Source organism: Dendrobates tinctorius, unplaced genomic scaffold, assembly GCF_039654945.1.
Source record: "Dendrobates tinctorius isolate UK_male_01 unplaced genomic scaffold, ASM3965494v1 ptg000111l, whole genome shotgun sequence".
NCBI classification, from domain to species: Eukaryota; Metazoa; Chordata; class Amphibia; order Anura; family Dendrobatidae; genus Dendrobates; species Dendrobates tinctorius.
The window spans coordinates 42423907-42440756 of NW_027361779.1; the positions used below are offsets into that span (position 1 = coordinate 42423907).

At 44.8% G+C, this 16850-nt stretch overlaps 1 long non-coding RNA gene across 1 annotated transcript in view; it reads left to right on the forward strand.

The window, feature by feature from the left end:
- The window catches only part of LOC141100917 (uncharacterized), a 46952-nt gene extending 30384 nt beyond the window's left edge, over positions 1-16568 (forward strand). The window contains exon 2 of the long non-coding RNA XR_012234813.1: positions 16244-16568. This is a non-coding gene — a long non-coding RNA (uncharacterized lncRNA). The remainder of the gene's footprint in view (positions 1-16243) is intronic.
- The last annotated feature ends 282 nt before the right edge of the window (positions 16569-16850 follow it).

Below are 16850 nucleotides of genomic sequence, written 5' to 3' on the forward strand. Positions count from 1 at the left end.
CCTGATATAGCACATGACTGCTACTGGTTCCGGGTCAGGTCCTCTAACCAGAAAAACCTGACCACTACAGCTTCGGGGTCAGGTCCTCCTTTACCATAGAGAGGACCGACCCAAGGCCTGGAGGACAGGAACGCGCTAGGGCGAGCGTGACATGGAGGAGGCGAAAACCCGAGAGCACAGCGTGCGCACCCGACGAGGGGCCCAGAGCGGGCGCAACACCGGACAGAACGACGTCGGGACCGTAGCCCCGCCTCCTGGTGAGCGCGGCATGACAAATACAAGGCCTTAATGAACCATCTTTCTTGGTTGCAAAAAAACCCCCAGCACCTAACGGTGAAAAGGATGGTCTAATATGACCCTTCTCCAACGACTCCTTGATATAAGATCGCATAGCATCATGTTCGGGTACTGATAAGTTGAAAAGCCGACCCTTGGGAAATTTACACCCGGGCATTAACTCAATTGCACAGTCATAACTCCTATGAGGAGGCAAAGACGCAGACTTACTCTCACTAAATACATCAGAAAAATCAGCCAAATAATCAGGAATATCATGAGACTGGGGAGAGGTGGAGAAAACAGGAGTGTCATTAAGAACACACTGACAACCCCAACTCACCACAGACACAGATTTCCAATCCAAAACAGGATTATGAGTTTGCAACCAGGGAAAACCCAGAACAACAGTATCATGCAAATTGTGCAGCACCAAAAATTTACAATTTTCTTGGTGGTCCGGGGCGACCCACATTATCACCTGGGTCCAAAACTGGGGTTTATTCTCTGCCAAAGGAGTAGCATCAATACCCCTCAAAGGGATAGGAGTCTGCAGGGGTATCATAGGAAAACCACATTTAGCAAAGTCCAAATCCATCAGATTCAAAGCTGCTCCTGAATCCACAAAAGCCTTAGCGGAAAATGTAGATAAGGAGCAGATCAGAGTAATTGCCAAAAGGAACTTAGGCTGTACACTGCCCACAGCAAATGTGTGCGCAAAACGTTTCTCTCATTTAGGGCAGACAGAAATAGTATGAGAGGCGTCTCCACAGAAAAAACACAGCTTATTACGGCTTCTAAACTCCTGACGTTGCGTCCTAGAGAAAACCCTATCACATTGCATGGGTTCAGACGTTTGTTCAAAAGGCGGCAACGCCTCTCGTGTAGTTTTACGTTCACGTAAATGCCGATCAACTTGAATGGCTAATGACATAGAATCATCAAGACCAGAGGGAACAGGAAATCCCACCATAACATCTTTTACGGTTTCTGATAAACACATGCGAAAGAGAGCTGCCAATGCACTATCATTCCATGTAGTAAGGACCGCCCACTTTCGGAATTTTTGACAGTATAACTCTGCAGAATCCTGACCCTGGTTCAATGTCAATAGGGTTTTCTCAGCTTGATCAATAGCATTAGGTTCATCATACAACAACCCCAAGGCTTGAAAAAATGCGTCCACATTAGTCAGAATAGGATTTCCAGGTGTCAGAGAAAAAGCCCAATCCTGGGGTTCGCCGCGCAGCAAGGAGATGACAATTTTAACCTGCTGCACAGAGCTCCCCAATGAGTTAGGCTTCAAGGCAAGAAATAGTTTACAATTATTCTTAAAATTCAAAAATTTGGACCGATCCCCAGGAAACACATCAGGAGTAGGGATTTTTGGTTTAACAGCAGGTGATTGAGTGAGATAGGCGGAAATTCCCCGCACTTCAGCAGCGAGCTGCTCAACACGATCAGACAATTGCTTAGTCGCCATTAAAGAAAAAAAATCCTCCTACGGCCCCGGAGAAAAAGAGGAAAATATATATATATATATATATATATACACTCACTGGCCACTTTATTAGGTACACCATGCTAGTAAGGGGTTGGACCCCCTTTTGCCTTCAGAACTGCCTCAATTCTTCGTGGCAGAGATTCAACAAGGTGCTGGAAGCATTCCTCAGAGATTTTGGACCATATTGACATGATGGCATCACACAGTTGGCGCAGATTTGTCGGCTGCACATCCCTGATGCGATTCTCCCGTTCCACCACATCCCAAAGATGCTCTATTGGATTGAGATCTGGTGACTGAGGAGGCCATTTGAGTACAGTGAACTCATTGTCATGTTCAAGAAACCAATCTGAGATGATTCGAGCTTTATGACATGGCGCATTATCCTGCTGAAAGTAGCCATCAGATGTTGGGTACATTGTGGTCATAAAGGGATGGACATGGTCAGCAACAATACTCAGGTAGGCTGTGGCGTTGCAACGATGCTCAATTGGTACCAAGGGGCCCAAAGAGTGCCAAGAAAAAATTCCCCACACCATGACACCACCACCACCAGCCTGAACCGTTGATACAAGGCAGGATGGATCCATGCTTTCATGTTGTTTACGCCAAATTCTGACCCTACCATCCGAATGTCGCAGCAGAAATCGAGACTCATCAGACCAGGCAACGTTTTTCCAATCTTCTACTGTCCAATTTCGATGAGCTTGTGCAAATTGTAGCCTCAGTTTCCTGTTCTTAGCTGAGAGGAGTGGTACCCAGTGTGGTCTTCTGCTGCTGTAGCCCATCTGCCTCAAAGTTCGACGCACTGTGCGTTCAGAGATGCTCTTCTGCCTACCTTGGTTGTAACGGGTGGCAATTTGAGTCACTGTTGCCTTTCTATCAGCTCGAACCAGTCTGCCCATTCTCCTCTGACCTCTGGCATCAACAAGGCATTTCCGGCCACAGAACTGCCGCTCACTGGATTTTTTTTCTTTTTCGGACCATTCTCTGTAAACCCTAGAGATGGTTGTGCGTGAAAATCCCAGTAGATCAGCAGTTTCTGAAATACTCAGACCAGCCCTTCTGGCACCAACAATCTTGCCACGTTCAAAGGCACTCAAATCACCTTTCTTCCCCATACTGATGCTCGGTTTGAACTGCAGGAGATTGTCTTGACCATGTCTACATGCCTAAATGCACTGAGTTGCCGCCATGTGATTGGCTGATTAGAAATTAAGTCTTAACACACAGTTGGACAGGTGTACCTAATAAAGTGGCCAGTGAGTGTATATATAAAAAATTCTGACATTTTTTTTTTTTCTTTCTTTTTTTTTTTACAATTCTCTCCTGCTTTTGAGGACCCTAGAATCTGCGGTTTAGGCTGGTGATTCAGTTATGATTGGGTCACCGAGGTGGAAAGCAAGACCAAGCTAAGCCACAGAAAACCAGAGAGGTTGGTAACTAAGCGGATTGCAGACCCCTGATCCTATCCACACAACTAGCAGTAGCCGTGGAGCGTACCTACGATGATTCTAGACGCCTTGCCACATCCGGAGAACTAAATAAGCCTAAAGCAAGAAAGGGGAAATCTAAACTGCCCCAGAGCAGACCCCAAAGGAATAGATAGCCCCTAAACATATATTGTCAGTGAGACAAGATGAAAACACAAATGCAGGTAGGAAAATAGGCTGAGCAAACAATGGGGCCCACACTAACTAGACAGGAAAGGAAAGACACTGTCTGCAATCATGCAAAAAACCCTGCAAAAAATGTCCAACACGTCTGATATAAAAAATACTGAAGTCACTCGACTTCGCCCACTATATCAGCACTCTGGCATATACTGAAAACAGACAAAAGAGGCCAATCTAATAAGGGACAAAAACAAACTGGCACAAGCAGTAACATAAGGATGGAAATTCAGCACAGCCCCAGCAGGGGCTGGCTGACCACACAAAACTGAACAGACAAAACCAAATCAAATATGAACAATAGCAAAACAACACTTAGCTTGAGCATGCAGAGAGTGAACTGGAAACTAAGACCTCAGGAGGCAGGAAAAAATCACCAGCAGGGATAGAGGGAGTCGGCTGTCTTAAATCCAATCAGAAACTCCAGATGTCCAATTGTCCTCCTCATTATCAGGTGGCAGACCTCTGTTAATTAGATCAGCTCCATTACCTCTTGTAACCACCAGAGGGAGCCCGGAAAGAGAATTTGTGACCCCTCTGTCAATATAACCAGCTCCACTACCTTCACTAGTGGAGGTAAGCCAGAAAGTGAATTCACAACATCCTCCCCTCTGAGCCTCTCTTAAACGCCGTGATCAGGAGTGAGGCGTGGATGTTCTCCACTGGCTCCCAGGTCTGGGCCTCAGGACCATCACCCTTCCAGTCCACCAAATAAAATTTTTTGCCACGCACAGTCTTGCGTCCCACAATGGCGTTGACCTCAAACTCATCCGACGACAGGTCTGATGTGCCAGCAGATGACTCGGAAAACCGAGCCATGTGAACAGGCTTGAGAAGGGACACGTGGAAGACGTCAGAGATGGCCAAGTGTGGTGGAAGAGCCAGACGGTAGACTACTGAGCTGATGCGCTCGAGGACTTTGAAGGGACCAATGTATCACAGAGCGAACATGGAGGACTCGGCCCGCAGCTTGATATTTTGGGCAGAGAGCCACACCAAGTCACCAGGGGCAAAAGTTGGAGCGGGATGCCGATGTGTATCATTCTCTCTTTAGAGGCTCGAATAGCATCCTGGGTGCGATCCCAAATGTCGCGAGCCTCCACTGCCCAGTCTGCCACCCTGGAATCAGTGGAAGACACTGGCATTGGAACAGGGACGCACGGATGCTGGCTGTAATTAAGAAGAGGTAGCAAATTGGTATATCATGAACTATAAAACTTAACCTTTAATAATTCCTTAAAAACCATACATCAAATCTAGACAAACATGTGCCAAAGTGCAATTGTGTAGTGCTCTATTTAAAAACAAACCGTTATGTACTTTATGAGGTACCATATGGCCCTAGACATTATCGTATTTCTTGTCCAAATATTTATAAACCTGGACTCTCCGACCATATGGGCCTTATACATATATATTCATATGCCAAAGGGCCTTTATGTCATCAGAATTATTACTTGTTAGACATATACTCAGCCCGTATACAAATAGCATAGCGTGTGTACAGCACCGGTCAAATGCATAAACATAAAATCACCTCATCAGCAATTTATATCTATTTATGATACCACTATAGAAACTGAAACCGCTGTACTTATCTTTGGACGCTTCTATAAATAACGGATGATCAGGTAAGGTCCATCTGAAAACCCCAGAATCATGACCCGATCTCCAGAATTGTCACCCAACGCGTTTCATCAATGTCTGACTCATCAGGGGTATTGTGACATCTTTTTCTGGCGCATAGCTCGCCCATTGTGAGATAGCTGCCTTTTATAAATCGCGGCATACCGCGGCTTATTGCCGTTTCCGGTTGCCCCGTTCAGTACTTCCGGTTTGCGCATGACGCCGGCATCTGCTCAGGCAACTTGCCCCACTTCCTGGGTTTTCCTAAACAGGCGCCGCGCGTCATGTTGGGACAGGAACCGACCCTACCCTGCCCCACTTCCTGGGCGTAACCGGGCCTGTCGGTCTGCATATCAAAATATTGCGTGATTGGTCTAAGCAGTCACCTGACCATCACGTACCATTAGGAGCCGCTCACTTTGTTTTACTACATCAATCTAATAGTGCGGCTTCATTTACTCAATCATAAAATGTTGATTTCGTCCCCCTATCATTATTTATACGGGATCTGAATTATTAGGTCATTTTATGATTGTATAGGCGTTATGAATCAGTACAAAACGCCAACACCCATATTATGGACATTGTCAAGGATTATCTTGTGAATAAAAACAAATTCTTTACACCCCATCGTAGGGAAAGAAACAGAAAAAAGAAAAAGAAAAATAATCATGGTACCATCTGCAAATTATGTATAATGTGGAATTTTGTTCAATTATTTTGTTGCATGCATAATAGGGGATACCACCAACCTCCATGTATCTGTAGGAATTATAGAAAGGGTGCCCACTAAATCTGGCCCTAAATGTCCCTAACTGACTGTTCCCTACCTCACGCGGAGGTTGGCACCCTAAATTCCTGCGCAATGGCGCCCCCACTCCTCGTCGGCTCTCCCTGAGCTAAAAAGCCCTATTGAAACTCCCTACAAGAAGGAAGAAAAGGATAGTGTCTCATTAAGTCCTTTGGGATATACAGATTGTAATGAGAAAATCCAATATGCTTCTCTTTGGAGTATACGTTTATCCCAATCACCTCCTCTTGGATTTTGGGGGACCTTTTCTATGCCCATGAAACTGACCGCCTTCACATCACCCTTATGTCTTTGATTGACATGAGTGGCTACCGGTGTATCACGTTTAAGAATTATATCTCTATGGTGTTCACCTACCCTCACCCTCAACTCCCTCTTGGTCTTGCCGATGTATTCAAGGCCACAGCTACAGGTGATTTTATATACCACTCCTATTGATCTGCAATTTATGAATTGACCAATACGATAGATCTTTCCTGTGACATTGCTCTGAAATTCTTTACTTTGGTGAATAGAGGTACAATATTTACAGCTACCACATCTGTAACAGCCTTTCGGCTGTGTACCTAACCATGTTGGGCTGTATGAGGTTCTCTGGGTATAATGGCTGCGGACCAACCTATCCCTCAAGGAGCGGCCCCTCCTAAATGTAATTTGTGGATTATCCGAGATCAAGCCTCCAAGATCTTTGTCCATACATAGAATTGGCCAATGTCGGTTCATAATGGCTCTCAGCTCATTTGCCCCATTGGAAAAAGTGGTGATGAACCTTATGATATTGTCTTCATTGGTTTGCTGTTTGGGTATAAGTAGTTCTTTTCTTTCCTTCTCTACCGTAGATTTATAAGCCCCTTTAAGAATGTCATCTGGGTATCCTCGTTCATGAAAACGAGATCTAAGGTCATCTGCTTGTCTCTTAAAGTCTCTCTGATCAGTACAGTTCCTTTTCATGCGTAGGTACTGGCCTTTAGGAATACCTTTTTTCAAGGGGACTGGATGGCTGGATTCCCATCTTAGAAGAGAGTTCGTAGAGGTAGGTTTCCTGTATGTTTCTGTAACTATACGGCCATTTTCTCCCCTCTTAATGACTATGTCCAGGAAGGGTAGTCTATTCACACTAACCTCACATGTGAAGCTAAGACCAATATCATTTATATTAAGATCTTTCACAAAGGTTCTAAAACTGTTCTCATCACCTCTCCAAATAACAAATACGTCGTCGATGTAGCGGAGCCATAGCACTATTTTGTCCTCCGCCACATCAACCTGCTCACCAAAAACGACATTTTCCTCCCACCAGCCCAGGAGCAAATTAGCGTACGATGGCGCACAGGGATTGCCCATCGCAGTGCCCCTGAGCTGATGGAAGAACCTGCCATCAAAAAGAAAAAATTTTTTTTTGAGACAGAATTCCAAGGCTTGCATAACAAACAAGTTATGTCTCTTACATTGGACGCCCCTTGTCTTTAGGAAATAGTCCGCAGCCATCAGACCTTTATCATGGGGAATGGATGAGTACAAGGCTTCTACATCTATTGAACCCAATATCATATCGGTGTCCAATTCGATGTGGTCGAGTTTCAATAAAAGGTCGGTGGTATCCCTTGTATAGGAACTAAGTGATGTAACAAATGGTCTTAAAATTTTGTCTACATATATACCCAGATTTTGGGTTAGACTTCCTATACCCGATATAATCGGTCGGCCTTTCAAGGGCGAAAGGCCTTTATGAATCTTAGGCAGAGCATAGAATGTTGCCACAGTCGGGTGTTGTGGAATCAAAAATTCTTTCTCATTTTTATCAATGAGTTTTGCTTGGAGGGCCCCATTCACCAACTTCTTAAGATCATTCAAAAAAGTGTTAGTGGGGTTATGTTCCATTCTTTCATATCCCATAGATCTATCTAACAATGAGTAGCACATGGTTTTATATTGTGCTACATCCATCAATACTATATTTCCCCCTTTATCTGCGGGCTTCACTATTATAGTATCGTCTCTCTCTAGCTCCAGAAGCCCATCCATCTCAGACTTGGTAAGGTTATGGAATCGTCTTTTTTTCCCATTATCCAATTCCTTGATATCTCTAGATACCAGGTTGGCAAATATATCAAGGGCCCCTATATCGTTGCTAATAGGTGGCATTTGTTTGCTCTTATTTTTTTTTTTTTTTTTTTTTTTTTTGCCGGCGTCATGCGCAAACCGGAAGTACTGAACAGGGCAACCGGAAACGGCAATAAGCCGCGGTATGCCGCGATTTATAAAAGGCAGCTATCTCACAATGGGCGAGCTATGCGCCAGAAAAAGATGTCACAATACCCCTGATGAGTCAGACATTGATGAAACGCGTTGGGTGACAATTCTGGAGATCGGGTCATGATTCTGGGGTTTTCAGATGGACCTTACCTGATCATCCGTTATTTATAGAAGCGTCCAAAGATAAGTACAGCGGTTTCAGTTTCTATAGTGGTATCATAAATAGATATAAATTGCTGATGAGGTGATTTTATGTTTATGCATTTGACCGGTGCTGTACACACGCTATGCTATTTGTATACGGGCTGAGTATATGTCTAACAAGTAATAATTCTGATGACATAAAGGCCCTTTGGCATATGAATATATATGTATAAGGCCCATATGGTCGGAGAGTCCAGGTTTATAAATATTTGGACAAGAAATACGATAATGTCTAGGGCCATATGGTACCTCATAAAGTACATAACGGTTTGTTTTTAAATAGAGCACTACACAATTGCACTTTGGCACATGTTTGTCTAGATTTGATGTATGGTTTTTAAGGAATTATTAAAGGTTAAGTTTTATAGTTCATGATATACCAATTTGCTACCTCTAAATATCTGACATTGGTTTGAGATACCCCTGCTATATATCTGTAATTAAGAAGCCAGTGAGAAGGTCTTTGAGAAAAAGAAGCAGGGATGCTTCCGACCTTGAGCATCCTTCTGGAAAAGGACTGCTCCTGCACCAACGGATGATGCATCCACCTCTAGGATAAAGGGTTTATCCACATCAGGACAGTGGAGGATAGGAGCGCCAGCAAAATGGGACTTCAGAGAAGAAAAGGTCGTGGAGACCTGCTCTGAGCAAACCTTAGGATTGGCTCCTTTCTTGGTGAGAGCGACCAAAGGAGCTACCAGTGTGGAGAAATGGGAAATGAACTGACGATAATAATAATAATCTTTATTTAGCGCTAACAAATTCCGCAGCGCTTTACAGTTTGCACACATTATCATCACTGTCCCCAATGGGGCTCACAATCTAAATTCCCTATCTGGATGTCTTTGGAATGTGGGAGGAAACCTGAGTGCCCGGAGGAAACCCACGCACTCACGGGGATTTGAACGCAGGACCCCAGCGCTTGGCGAAGAGAGAATTCGCCCGCAAATGGTCGAAGACCTTGCAGACGTCTCTCCGTTGAGAGGACAAATCTGGAGAAAAGATGAGAATGTCATCCAGATAGACCACCACCGAGGTGGAAAGCATATCTCGAAAGATGTCATTTACGAAGTCCTGGAAGACAGCTGGCGCATTACAGAGGCCGAAGGGCATGACCAAATACTCGTAGTGGCCATCCCTGGTATTAAAGGCTGTCTTCCACTCGTCTCCTTCGCGTATGCGGATCAGGTTGTACGCCCCCCGTAGATCCAATTTCGTAAAGATCCGGGCGCCTCGCAACCTGTCAAACAACTCAGAGATCAAAGGAAGAGGGTATTTGTTTTTTACAGTAATGGCGTTGAGACCTCTGTAGTCGATGTAGGGGCGCAACTCTCCACTCTTCTTCTGCACGAAAAAGAACGCTGCACCAGCCAGCAACACCGATTTTCTGATAAAACCTCTTGCCAGGTTCTCCCGGATATATTGTGACATAGCCTCCGTCTCGGGGAGAGATAGAGGATACGCATGGCCTCTAGGAGGTTCCGCGCCTGGCAATAGGTTTATCGGGCAATGGTATGGACGGTGCGGCGGAAGCGTCTCCGCAGACTTTTTGGATAAAACGTCTGCGTACTGCCGGTAGTGTGTAGGAAGCGCGGAAAGGTCCGCGGGCACTTCTGTGGAGGCTACTTGGACACTGCCCCTCATGCACCTCCCCTCACAGTCCTTGCTTCAACCTGTGAAGGGTTAATACTAAAATCAGAGTTGAAGTTTCGTTTTAGCCATTCTCTGGAGGTTTCGTTTTTCTGTTTTTGTTGTTGTAAGATAAATTTTTATAACTGGCATGGGCTGTCATGAAACCAGACTGTTCCCATCTGTATAAGATAAGGGAGGCGGGGGTGTAAAACGCTGAAGAATATGCCATTATACTACTTTCTACGCTATCTAGGTACGGACATATATGTAGTTTCCGGTTTTCTTGCAATATTATTGGCTTATAAAGTGAAATGATGCTATTGGTACTTGAGAACCTTGCATAATTAAGCAAAAGATTATAAAAGATGTGACTAAAATAAAGGGGCTTAGTGATCTGCCTCGATCCTCCCGTACAGAGACCCCCGTCTCCGTGTGGTCATTTGAGTTGCTAGCAACACTGGAATAATTTGGAAATCACTGGCTCAACCGTGAAGGGATAATTTAGCCCTCCCTAAATAGCTACCTCGAGAAACCCAGTATATTCCCCGAAGTCTAATCAATATAAGGGGAATGGTAACGGAGCCAGGGAACTCCGAGAAGCACCTGGTCGATGCCATCTGGCAAAATGAACAGGGACAAGGTCCCGTGGTGAGATGGTGAGATAGAGAGACCAAGAGGTGCCGTCTGGTGGGTGATCTGAGATGGTAAAGGCGCACCATTAACCACCCTGACAGTCATGGGATGGGGCAGTAGCACCAGCGGAATAGCGTGCTTTTGGGCGAAGGATGAAGATATGAAATTTCCTTCTGCCCAGGAGTCCACCATGACTTCTACCAGGAGGAAGCACCGCTATCTAACGTTCCTCGGAATACCGGTTTGGGAGAAAAGGGTTTCATATCAGATAGACCCCCTCCTACGACCACGGGGCATGATCGTTTTTTCGACCGCTGTGGACACGTGTTAGCCGAGTGACCAAACTGTCAGCACTGATAACAGTGTGCGGAGCTTCGCACCGTATGCGGCTTAGAGCCGGTGCGAGACACCTCCGTGGGTTCAAGAGGTACAGAGAAGGCAGGAGCCAACCTAACCCGCTGTCTGGATTGAGCTCGTTCCAATCCACGCTCAATATAACGGAGATCAATGTGGGTGGAGATAGTAATCAACTCCTCCAGAGTTACGGGAACCTCCCTGGTAGCTAAAGCATCTTTGACATGCTGCGCCAAACCCCTTCAGAACACAGGGATGAGTGCCTTATCAGGCCACTCCAACTCGGAAGCCAGTGTCCGAAAATGAACGGCGTAGAGGCTGACCGAGAGGGAGCCCTGTGTTAAAGCTAATAGCTGGAGAGAGGTGTCGTGAGTGACCCGTGGTCCCAAAAAGAACTGTTTTAGAAAGGTTAGGAACTGAGCAGCGCTCAGAACCAAGGGATCACCACGCTCCCACAGCGGCGTGTCCCATTCTAATGCCCTGCCCGACAAGAGGGAGACGATAAACCCCACCTTAGCCCGCTCTGTAGGGAATCGCGCGGCCAGTAACTCAAGCTGGATAGAGCACTGGCTCACGAAACCTCTGCAGACGGCAGTGTCACCAGAAAATTTATCGGGCAACGGGAGGCAGGACATTGTCGGCACTGGCGTGGGTGTGGGCACACGCGAGACAGACTCTGCGACTGCCTGGGCAGCGGCCACTGTAGCATTCGCAGCTGAGGTGGAGCTCTCAATAGCCGCCAACCTGCTCTCTAGCTCCCGAATGTACTGCCGAAGCTGCTGCAGGTCTGCCATTACTAGCCAGACCCTGGCGCTAGTATAATGTTAGGGACAGCGGAACACACTAAATATTAAATAATGGAAAGTGCGTTCACCCCCCGGGGTCCACCGTGCGGTAGGTGTTAAAACCGCTGATAGACAATGGCAGACGCGCTATATGGCGGTATAGCGAACGCGGGTTATATGTCACCCGATGTGTGCTGGGCGCACTCTGTTGATTCACAGAGTCGCCTAAGGCATGAACATAAATGCCGAGCCTGTTGACCTCACAGGGCTCAGCGAAGTGCACGCACGGTATGTGGTCACAGAACGAAGCCCAAGACTCAGGGCGGTGTCCGTCTAGACCTACCGTGCGTGCGGCATCACTACCGTGGATGCCAACTAGTGCTGCTACAGCAGCGCGGCGACTGACCCAGCCGCAATGCGACAGTGCCCAAGAGGGGCGCACTGTCGGACGCTAGCACTGTGGAGGATGTGCCGTGTGGCCAGTAACTTGCCACTGACTGGCGCTGACTCTATAACTAGATTCCTAAACGCACTCGTAATATCAGAGGGAGGGGAATCTTAATGAGCCATTTGCAGTCCATACATCCATCCCCATTCACACAGTAGCAATAAGAGTCTATACTAGTGCATGGCCAAGCGGCCATGCGGGTCTTTTATAGCCGTGCGCTTCCGGGACCTTCCAGATCTCTGAGATGGACCAATCAGATCAGGAGAAGGACCTGAGCATGTGACTTCCGATCTCCAATGGGAGATAGTCTCGTGAGCATGCCCAGTAGCGCGACGAGAGGACTTAGCCTCTGGAGTGGCTTGCTGCAGGACAGCCTGCGCTGCTATTGCTGACCCAGAGGTGGCAGCAGCAACCAGTCCTACAGAGCTGGTCTGAGCAGAGCGTCTGGGACGCCGAGATTGCTGTGTAGGCTCCTGAGCAGTCGGGCGAGAATGGGAGACCACTGGATGCAAGGCTCTGGATTCCCGCTGTGCAGCTGCAGGAACCCGACGCCTAACAGATACTTTGTCAAATGCTTTGCTGAAGTCAAGATATACTATATCTACAGCATTTCCCTGATCCACCCAATCAGTGATTCTGTCATAGAAGGAAATTAAGTTAGTCTGACATGACTTATTAGTTACAAACCCATGCTGACTCTGTTTAATCACTTCATTCTTCCATACATGTTGTTTAATAATTTGTTCAAAGATCTTTCCTGGTATAGAAGTCAGACTCACCGGCCTATAGTTGCCTGGGTCCACCTTCTTCCCCTTTTTGAAGATAGGAACAACATTTGCTCTTCTCCAGTCTTCTGGCACTTCTCCTGTTCTCCAAGAATTTTCAAAGATTATGGAGAGGGGTTCAACAATTTCTTCTGCTATCGCCTTCAGTACTCTGGGGTGTAATTCATCTGGACCTGGAGACTTGAATTCATTTAGGATAGCTAAGTGTTTTCTCACTATATTTCTGTTTTATAGATATCCTGGATTCTTCTATTCCCTTAATAGGACAGTGAAGAACAGTTGATGTTACACTTCCTTTCTGAGAGAAAACAGATGCAAAATAGGAATTTAAAAGTTCGGCCTTCTCAACATCCTGTCTTACCATTTCATAATTTTCATCCTGTAAAAATCCTATAGCATCTTTGACTTTTCTTTTACTTTTGACATATCCCCAAAATCCTTTATTATTGCTTTTGACATCTCTTGCAAGCCTCAATTCATTTTCAGCTTTAATAATCTGATTTGTGCCCTGCAAGTTCTGCAGACAGCATTATATTCTTCTTTAGATATGCCTCCCTCTTTCCATTTGATAAACATTACTTTCTTCCTTTTTAGCATGTGCTTAAGTTCTGTGTTCATCCATCCTGGTTTCCTTAAATGCTTCCTATTCTTCCCTCTTTTCGGAATTGATAACAATTGTGCTTTGAGAATTTCATTTTTCAAGATTTCCCATCCTTTCTGGACATTTTTGCCCTTAAGAATATCCAGCCATTGGATCCCTCCAATTATCTTTCTGAATCTCTTAAAATCTGCCTTTCTGAAATCTAACCTTGACGTCTGAGTCTTCACAGGTCTTCCTCCTCTAGTTATCCAAAATTCTAAAATAGCATGGTCGCTACCTCCTAGAGTCCCAGCCACTTTTACCTCCTCAACCATTTCCTCCCTGTTGATAAGGATTAGATCCAAGGTAGCAGATCCCCTTGTTTTCTCCCCTACCTTTTGCAAGATAAAGTTGTCAGCAAGAGAGGATAAGAATTTCCTTGACCTGTTAGTTTTGCCTTAGAGAGATTCCCAACAAATGTCTGGATAGTTGAAATCTCCCATGACAACTATGTCATATTTTTTGGAGAACTTGGCCATTTAATGCATAAAGAGTTCATCCATATCTTCAGCTTGCACAGGCGGCCTGTAGTAATTGCCTACAATGGTGTCCTTTCCATTGCTCTGTCCTTGTATTCTTACCCAAACAGTTTCCACAGAACTCCCAGTCTCTGAAGCTTTGATCTCTGTGCAGATATATGCGTTTCTAACATACAATGTGACACCTCCTCCTCGTTTATCAAGTCTGTTTCTAGCAAATAAGTTGTATCCTTCTAGCCCACTAGCCAACGTCAAGGCGTTTTCAAAGTTTGATGGGTCCCTGACCTGTGTGAATACCTCTCTAAGGACGGAGTCACACAAGCGTATAATACGGACGAGTGCTAGGCGATAAAAAATCGCATTCCACTTGTCCTAATGATAATCTATGGGGCAGCACCCATCATCCGATTTTTTTCTCACACATTTTCTATCTGCGAGTGAAATCGCAGCATGCTGCAATTGTACACGTATCTCCGCTCAGAATCGCCTATGCAAGTCTATGGAGGCGAGAAAAATACGGATTACACACGGACCAGACGTGTGACTTGCGAGAAATACGCACCGGTGTCCTTTAACAAAGGCCGGCAATTAAGTGCGCGATACAGTAAAATCACACCGACATGTTTAATAAAGAAACGAAAGAATAGATATATACACATAGAATGCATATGTATATATATATGTCATTGAGACACACACACATATACAGGGGGTTGGACAAAATAATGGAAACACCTGGAAACATCAACGAAAGTTAGTTTAATATGGTGTAGTTCCACCTTTCGCGGCGATTACAGCCTCAAATATCCGAGGTATGGATTCATACAAGGTGTGAATTGTTTCCAAAGGAATTGTAGCCCATTCTTAAGTTAAAACACCCTCCAGTTCTTTGAGCGACGATGGCGGCGCAAATCGACGTCTAACTTGAATCTCTAAAATCGACCTTAAATGCTCAATAATGTTGAGGTCTGGGGATTGTGGGGGCCAGATGAGATGCTCAACATCATTACAATGTTCTTCGTGCCATGCTTTAACGATTCTAGCTGTATGAATTGGTGCATTATCATCCTGAAAGATGGCGTTCCCCTCCAGGAACAGTGCTTGAACCATAGGATGCACTTGGTTGCCCAAAATGCCTAAATAATCGCGGCTGTTAATTCTTCCATAAAGGGATATCATTGGCCTGGTGGATCTCAACGAAATAGTACCCCAGATCATCACAGAACCTCTGCCATGTTTTACGGTTGGGAGAAGGCAGTCTGGATGGAATGCTTCTGTCGGCTGTCTCCAAACGTACACTCGGCCGGAGGTCGGAAATAGGGTAAACGATGATTCGTCTGAGAATATCACGTTTCCACTGCTCGAGGCACCAATTCTGGCGGTTTCTACACCACTCTAAACGCTTGGAAACATTTGTCATTGAGAGCAGCGGTGTTCGAATTGCAGCTCTTCCATGGAATCCAGATTTGTGCAGCTCCCGACAAACAGTTTTCATGGAAACTGGGTTCTGTAGGTATTCATTAAGCTCAGCAGTGATTTTCGGAGCCGTGGTCTTGCAATCCTCTCTCGCAATTCGCTTTAGAGTCCGACGGTCTCTCTCAGTCAACTTCGACTTTCGGCCGGACATTTTTCCTTCTCTTTCAAACGCAGTCATTACTTTGGAGACAGTACCTCTTGACACACCAAGCATTCGGGCACTTTCTGTTACACTAGCGCCTGCCATACAAGTACAAACAATTTGGCCTCTTTGAAAATCCGAGAGGTCTGCCATTGGTATCAGGTTCTCATCAATGTTCTTACAATTCTGCAAAACAAAGAGTTAATTTACATACACATCACATAACACAAATAATCAACTACAAAACATTACCATATGTCACGGTTTGCATGTTTATAACATGTTCGAAGATTATGATGCCAAAACGTTAGGTGTTTCCATTATTTTGTCCAACCCCTGTATATACTGTGTATGTATATGTATGTATGTATGTGTATATATATATATATATATATATATATATATATATATATATACTAGCTGAAGAGCCCGGCGCTTCCTGGGCATAGTAACTAACAACGGTTAGTTATAACAAATTATAATGATTATTATATTATTTTTGGTTTATTTTTGTTACAGGACCATGGTTTCCACAGAACTCCAACCCCATTTATAAGGCAAGAAATCCCACTTATTAAACCTGACAGGGCACACCTGTGAAGTGAAAACCATTTCCGGTGATTACCTCTTGAAGATCATCAAGAGAATGCCAAGAGTGTGCAAAGCAGTAATCAAAGCAAAAGGTGGCTACTTTGAAGAACCTAGAATATAAGCCATATTTTCATTTGTTTCACATTTTTTTGTTAATTATATAATTCCACATGTGTTAATTCATAGTTTTGATGCCTTCAGAGTGAATCTACAATTTTCATAGTCATGAAAATAAAGAAAACTCTTTGAATGAGGTGTGTCCAAACTTTTGGTCTGTACTGTGTATATATATATGTTTTCTATGTGTATATATCTATTCTTTAGTTTGTGTTTTACTCTGTCACTGGGCTCCATTATATGTCTATTTTGCAAGCCTGTGAGAAAATCTCCGCATACGGATGCCATACGGATAATATAATAATAATACATTTTATTTCTATAGCGCTGTACATGTGTAACAGTACAGACACAGAGGACTAATGGATGCATAACGCATGTGGGAACATGATGCGGAGAACCTGGTTATGGTAAAACT